Raw genomic sequence first — 7,875 nt, 5'->3', positions numbered from 1 at the left:
TGCTTTCTTGAGGCAAACTCTCTCTATCCCGACATTGATCAATATTCAATTATGCCAATAACTTTCTATTGTTCTATCAATATCAACTACTTGACAACAAAGGAGTTTATACAATGACTTACAATGGCCTTATAAGAGGCATGGCAATGCCTCTTTATTGTACAAAATCGAAAAAAGTAGTATGCGGATAACTACTAATAATACAAGACCTTCTAAGAAGGCGATTAGGTATTACTTTCCAATACCAACTTGCGACTTGCTACATCGACCTAAACTTGTAAATTGGCACCTTGATGGCTTAAACCTTTATGCATTTTTACAATGATTTTTGATGTTGCATATTGCCTCAAGTTTTTGTCACATATTTGAGTCCATCTAGTCTTCTATATTTAAAACTAAAGGAATTTTATATTGAGCCAAAGCACTTTTCAGATCGATACCAACTACTACCACCATCAATTGTAGTTGATGACCAACAAGGATATGAAGTAGACAGTATTTTGGAGCATTGTTATCTTTGCTATATTAGTGGATATTTACAACTTCAATACAAATTTCTTTAGAAAGATTATCTCATTCACAATACAATGTGGAAACCTACACAAAACCTCATCCATTGCGAAAAGACAATTTGGAGATACCATTTGAAGTGAAACAAAGATGTTTCAAATTAATAGATGGAGATTAATTGTAATAGAGTATAGATAAGATATTCATATTATTGACACACATGGATAGATAGTTAGAACTATGGAAGTTTCTAGAATTGAGATTAGGTTAGTGTATCAAGTAGGATCTACCATGGAACATTCTAGAAAGAGTTTAAGATGGTTATATAAATGGGATCTACCATAGAACCTTCTAAAAAAGGTTTATGGCAATTATCTAAGTAGAGCCCACTATGGAACCTTCTAGAAAGTCCAAGGTGATAGAACAAAGTATAAATTGGACTGGCCAGGGCTTTTTGGGGCATTTGGTCAAGTATAGCTTTGAATCCTTCCTCTTATTAAATTTGGTTTTGAATTCTTTTATTCAATTGTGTTCAATTCTGTTCTATTCTATTTTTGTTTGCTCAATTTTGTCTTTTGTGTTTTATTTTGTTTAGTTCTGTTTAGTCTTGTTTTAGTCTATTTTGTCCTACTTTGTAATGAGACTTTAAATTATTGTGGATTAGAAAGCTCTTGGGTCTTGAGATAAACTAGTCATGTTTCAATATTGGATAGAAGGACTTAATTTGTATTAGGTTTTTAGAAAATTCTTTTGAATATTTTAAAGGTGGATATAAAATTAATTTTGGCTTTCTATTATTAAATTAATGGATAAAAAAAGTAAGTGAATCAAGTTTTAGAATAATATTTAAGATATATCATCAATTACTAATAAGATGATTAGATAATTCTTTTGCCATTGATAAAATTTACTTATAATAATATGATACATTCTTCTACTCAACAAATATCTTTTTTTGTTAATTATAATTATAATTTATAATTTGATACTTTTAATTTTTTTAAAGTTGATAATCTTATAGTAGAAATATAGAAAAGTATTTGTCAAAGCTACATACAATAATGAAGGCACAACTAAAAGAAGCCTAGGAACAACAAAAGCTCTATGTGGATGCTTATTGTAAGAAACAACCTCAATTCCATATTGGTGAGAAGATATGGTTACTTCATTCTAATATCAAGATTATTTGCCTTCTGACAAATTGGATTACCATAGACTTTGATCATTTTTTATTTGTGAATAGATCAATTTAATTGCTTATCAATTATCTCTATCAAAGTCTATGAAGATCCATCTTGTATTCTATATATATATATATATATATATATATATATATATATTTTTAAAGCCATATAAGACAATATATACTCAAAAGAGACAATAATTGCTATCTCTTCTTATAAAAATAGATAATAATCAAGAATATGAAGTTGAAGAAGTCTTAAATTTAAGACGACATTGAAATAGATTGGAATATCTTATTTATTACTACAAATATAATATGAATGAATGTACATAAGAGTGAGTTAAGAATCTTACAATTGCATCAAAAAAGATTGATGTTTTTCATCAACATCATCTATCAAAACTAAGATAACAAATAGCAATTCTTTGCTATAAAAAAATATTGTTTAGCCTTCAAGTTGATATAATAGAAATAAAGCTCTTCAAAAATAACATATTCTTTGTCAAAAAGATGGCGAGATATAATGTATTTGGTATCACAACCTTATAAAATACTTGTGATGTTTAGTGATTGTATTAGAGGTAGGAATAACTTTTGACAATGTTCTAAATGTTTTATTTGAAAGAAGTTACAAAAGCCTCAACAATGATCAAATAATATGATGGTCTTTTTGCTTTGGTATTAGATACTATTGATAGGTGAGAAGACCTATCAACCACCTTCAAAAGGAACAAAGATTAGAAGACGTAGCAAACTTAACTTGCCGCATCTTGAACTTGTTTAATATATGATTGTCGCTCCTTATAAAACTCGTCTTTAGAAAGGAAAGTAATATCATAAATATACATATTTATTTAAATAAAAAATATTAGGTAGAAAATAAATATAAATAAATTTGATATTATCTTACAGTAAAGCTTCTTAAAACCTCTACAGATGCATATTTGACTTTATACATATTTGTAATTGATTGATATATTAGAAACTTAGCCAATAAATTAGCAATGTACAGCATGTGTTAGTAACTTGTGGTACAAGCTAAAAATATGGCATACATATAAGAAACTTACCTTATAAGTTAAAATATATGTCTTGCAAATTAGACATATGTTAGAAGTCCTATAGAATATAGCCACATAGCTTTTAGTTAGATAGTATATATAAAGGCAAGAGTAAAGCCTTTTTTACTTCTATCAACACCTTTTTAGTCTTTAGTCTTATTTTAAGACTTTTTAGTCTTTTTGTCTTTGGCAATAGCCATTCTAGTTTAATATTATACCATCTTTGAGTGATTATCTAGTCTTTTTTCAATGACACAAGAATGTATTGATCTTGTACTTCTTTAAAATTCATATCATTGACATTGTTGCTAAATTTGCAAAGCTTCTAAGCAAAGAATTTTATCAATTTGAAGAAGAATGCTAAGCTAAATCGTGGATTTTATGTGAAGCTAGAACCTAAGCTTATGTTTATCATTTGTATCCATAGGTATAAAAATCAATGTTTCTTACTTTTTTTTTTCTTCTCATATGTCTACAACTTATTGCTTCCTATCTTAGAGCCTACATTGAGACTATTTCATAACTTCTTTATTCATGCCGTATGTCATTGATAATATGTTTTAATATAATTTTTTCTAAAATTATAAATAAAATTATAAATAAAATTATAAATTTATTAATAATATATATATATATATATATATATATATATATATTATACATTGACTATATACACTATTTGTGGATATGCCCAAATAAACAAATGATAGATGCTTTTTCACAAAGAAGTGCCATTTTAAGAAAACTTAAGGTTCAAAAATGACTCTTATATCAAATTTTGTCTAACTGCTATAAGACTTTACGACCTTAGATAACAATGATATAGAAGCATTGAAATAAATATATATATGATTGAAGTTTAATAAAGGACATACTTTCTCCATGAAGTAACTAAATCTTTTGTAAAGTTTGATTCTATGTATTAATGATTATTTGATTGTTGTTTTGAATATATATATATATATATATATATATATATATATATTTATGCTTACATAAAAACAAAGAAAAAATAAGACTTGATGCAAGGAAGTATTGAGCTAAAACAATAATATAATCGATGAGACTTAGTATAATAAATACCTTAATCTTATATTTGAATGTATTTAAAATTATAATAATTATTAAGTAAAGCATGCTTGGATCATTTATTTAAATCCTCAAAAATATGAAACAAATATTTTATAATCATATAATTAATTATATTTTTGAATTATATATACAATAATAAGAAGTCAAACTAAATGTAAAGAATGAAACAAAAAAATGACACTAATATAAATGTAGAAAAGTGCATATAGTAAAACCACTGTGCAACAATAAAATGTGTAAATAAATAATTGAAACAAAAATATAAATAAAAATATTAAAAATAGTGATTATTATAGTTTTGAAGTTTTATTTTTTTGAGAATTTATACATAGAAGGCTTGACTTTTAGGAATTTTTGCATGGATGTCACACAAAAAAAAAAAAAAAAAAAAAAACTCGACAATGATATTTAATATTATCTATGAATTCATATCTTGTTTTAACATTAAAATTGTAAAAACGTGGTATTAAGTATAATTCTATGTAAATAGTATAGATATTAAATTTATCTACAATTTGAAATAATCTATAATAGAAGCAGATAATCAATGATTGTACAAAATTCTTTTACATAAGCTCACCAATTTAATGAATATTTGCCATGATTTGTGTTTGTATTTCTTTTATTGGTTGAAGGAATAGATGGTCACTTTATCCATTTATTTATTTGTGGTTTTTAATCATTTAATTTATATTATAAAATAATTTGAAATATTGCATATATTTATAAATTCAAGAATAATAATACCTTAAAGTGTGCCATAACATAATCCAGATGTTGTAAAATATTTTACTAACATGAAATAAAAAATAAAAAAAGTACAAAAGATATTATTTCATATGTTTTAAATTGAATGATTTTTTTTGTTTTTTCTTCATATGATGTAATAAACAGAACTTTGTGCAGAAACCCATGAAAAATGGGTTTGAATGAGTATTTCAAAACTAAGAAGCACAACAACAAAAAAAAGTCACCAAGTACCCACATCACCACTTTTTAGGGTTCCAACCAGTTCCCATATCTTGGAATCTGGGGAGAACATGAAGCCCGCAACTCTTGTCTCTTGGACCCTAATTCATGGGGTCGTTGAATCAGGGTTTCGGAGAGAAGGGTATGTCACGTGATAGTTTTTCATACATGGATGCATATTTTAGGGTTACGCTTTGCTGGCTGCCCGCGTGCATTCATCTCCTACTTATTGCTCACATTGCCCCTCCATTTCACAATCTCCTTTCAATCCCATTCCTCGGAGTCTAACTTAGGTTAGAGAGGTGGCTAGAAGTTCTGTGTTTCTGATGTTGTTTTGCTTAGTTTTCGACCACCATCACGTCGTGGCGAGTTGTGTTCGGTTTGTTGGGTGTTGTGAGTGAAGGATTTAGGGTTTAGCTGTTATGCCTATGATGGTTACCTCTATGAGCGTTAGTTGTGGGCGGTGTTGGGACCTTGTTTGACAAGGAGAACCTCCTCAGTAGTCCACCTGCATTTCTGTGACGCTACAATGTTAACTGAGGTTTTCTGGTGGACGCTACAACGTTTCAAGGTTTGTCTGCTTTTGTTTGAACATGGCTCTTATCTGGTTGTAACAAAGCCGTTGATGAAGAAAATACCCAAATTCCTGACTTCTGTGATGATCATTGTATCACCATCTTTCGACTGAGGCTTGATGTGTGGTGAGGAGGGGGGAGAAAGGGACGAAGGCTGGATGAAGATAGAATACATAGACCTGTTCTGAATTTCGTGCTGAACAAACATGCACTACCAACTGACAGCTTTCTGGAGAGGGTTTTGTTATGGCTTACGGGTTTGAATAACTGAAATGACGGGAGTTGTGTCCTTGGCGGGGTGCAATTTTAGCATCTTGGAGCGGCCATCGCATCCATGTGATGCACTTGTGGCCGCAGAGTCCTTTGCTAACGTCGTAGAGTAATTTGCACATGCGACGAGTCCTCTACGCTTCTTGTGTGGAGGAGTCGTCTGTGGAATCGAGGTTGCATATTCCATTGCCCTAGGGAGCAGCGTCGCTGCAGTTCTTCTTTGGGACAGACCATGCAATCTATAGAGACTCATTTGGGTGGTCCCGCGTTAAGTTAGGGCTTAAGGGTTTGAGTAACTGGAATGACGGGAGTTGTATCCTCGGTGGGGTGCAATTCTAGCATCGCGGAGCGGCCATCGCATCCATGTGATGTACTTGTGGCTGCAGAGTCCTTTGCTAACGTCGCAGATTGATTCGTAACGCGACGTATTCTCTGCGCTTCTTGTGTGGAGGATTCATCTGTGAAATAGAGGTCGCATATTCCATTGCCCTAGGGAGCAGCGTCGCTGCAGTTACCCTTTGGGACTGACCATGCAATCTATAGAGACTCATCAGATGGTTTGGCATACTTATTGAAGCGGTCGGTGATTGCTACCATTTAGAATACTATCTTTCGGGTCGTCGTCACCTTCGAGTGGCGACCACACTACATAGAATGACGGCGTCGACGTCAAGAAAGGTGAAGTCAAGCTTGCTTATCTCTTGTAACCAAAAACTGTAATTGAAAGCGCTCATGAGCTGAGCTCGCGTCAGTTGCAGATAGAGTGAACGCATCATTTATAGGTGGTGATGCGTCGATACATCCGAATTTACGGATTAATACACATGTACTCTCTGTAGGTATCCACGAGCATGCCAGATTGGCGCTTTGTCCAGACGATGCAGCTTCGCCCTGCGTAAGTTTTGCTATGAAGAAATTATTGTCAAATTCGATAAGTTTTGTTCTCAAGCATGGATTCGCACTGGGCATTATCAATGATTTCGCAACTGATAAGTGGGGGCAAGTGCTCCCTACTCAGGCGTACATCCTAAACACCTTACTGTTTAGGATGTACACCTTATTGATGTTGTGTTTACTTAAAGTTTATTTGGGATTTTATTAAACTTAGTAGGATTGTTACTAAATTTCTACTTACCTTCTACAGCTAGGTGCCTAATGCATTTTCAAGCAAGAACACATATAATACAACAACATTGTGAATTGAATTTCAAACCATCTTTTCAGATCAAGATCTGTAAAACAGTCGTCGTATGTATCTAGGCCAATTCACAAGTGCCTAATTCAAAGTTGACCGTTCTAGAAATGCTGTGTTTTGGTGATGCTGAGGCTATCTCCTCTTTCACGTTGATTGATTTCTCTCTCTCTACGTCTTTTGCTACTTGAAGAAGAGTGAAATCTGTGACTCTAATGCTTGACTTCTCAAAAACAGCAGCTGTCCACATTGCAAGCCAGATGCTGCTTTATGATTTGTTGTGGGCAGCTGCAATTTTAGATAGATCTTTACGAGCAACATTAAAATTTAGATTCTCATGTGAAGTAATTCGAAAGAAAGCATTGCTAGTTCAAAATAGCAATTTGGAATTGACCCTGCGTTGCTATGTTAAGTGGTTCAACAATGCAACAACCAATATTTGTTTGAACCTCCAATAATTAGTATAGTTTAAGACAAAGTAGAAACACTTACACTTTCCTGAAGTGCTCATGACTTCATCAGTAACCACATCGAGAGGTGCCTCATTGCAATTGTTGCACAAGAGTGGATCTCTTCCTGCCACTCATCAATAATGCAACTACAAACTCACATTAAAGTTAAACTATTCTTGCTAATTCATACTTAATGGCAATACGGGAGCAAATATTCCTTTATCACATATTATTAATATAAATTACAAGTCAATGGAAAAAGATCAAGGTCTGGAAGTGTGATGTTGATTTGCAGACTTGTACAGACATCATGAAATCAAAAGCTGCAAATAAATAGACAGATTACTCATAAAAATCCTCATATACTTCAATCTAATCCTTCAATTGATGTCAAAATTTTCATACACATTTATAACTAGTAGACAAATATATTATCCAAGTTTTAGTTGTATACACACCACAAAATTCAAAAACTTCTTAAAATTTATAAACATATTTTTATTTCTCAAACCTTCATCCTACCAAAAACATCACTAATTTTAAAAAGCAATTGAAAATCTCAGTATTG

General features: G+C 31.6%; 1 long non-coding RNA gene across 1 annotated transcript; it reads left to right on the top strand.

Moving 5' to 3' along the window:
- Positions 1–4,318: 4,318 nt before the first annotated feature.
- Positions 4,319–6,892, top strand: LOC112294437 (uncharacterized). Its single transcript, XR_002973357.3, has 2 exons — positions 4,319–6,341; positions 6,503–6,892. It is a non-coding gene; the product is annotated as an uncharacterized LOC112294437 (long non-coding RNA).
- The last annotated feature ends 983 nt before the right edge of the window (positions 6,893–7,875 follow it).

This window comes from Physcomitrium patens, chromosome 2 (genome assembly GCF_059467195.1).
Source record: "Physcomitrium patens ecotype Gransden chromosome 2, ASM5946719v1, whole genome shotgun sequence".
Classification (NCBI taxonomy): Eukaryota; Viridiplantae; Streptophyta; class Bryopsida; order Funariales; family Funariaceae; genus Physcomitrium; species Physcomitrium patens.
This window is presented reverse-complemented; position numbering and strand designations above follow the sequence as displayed.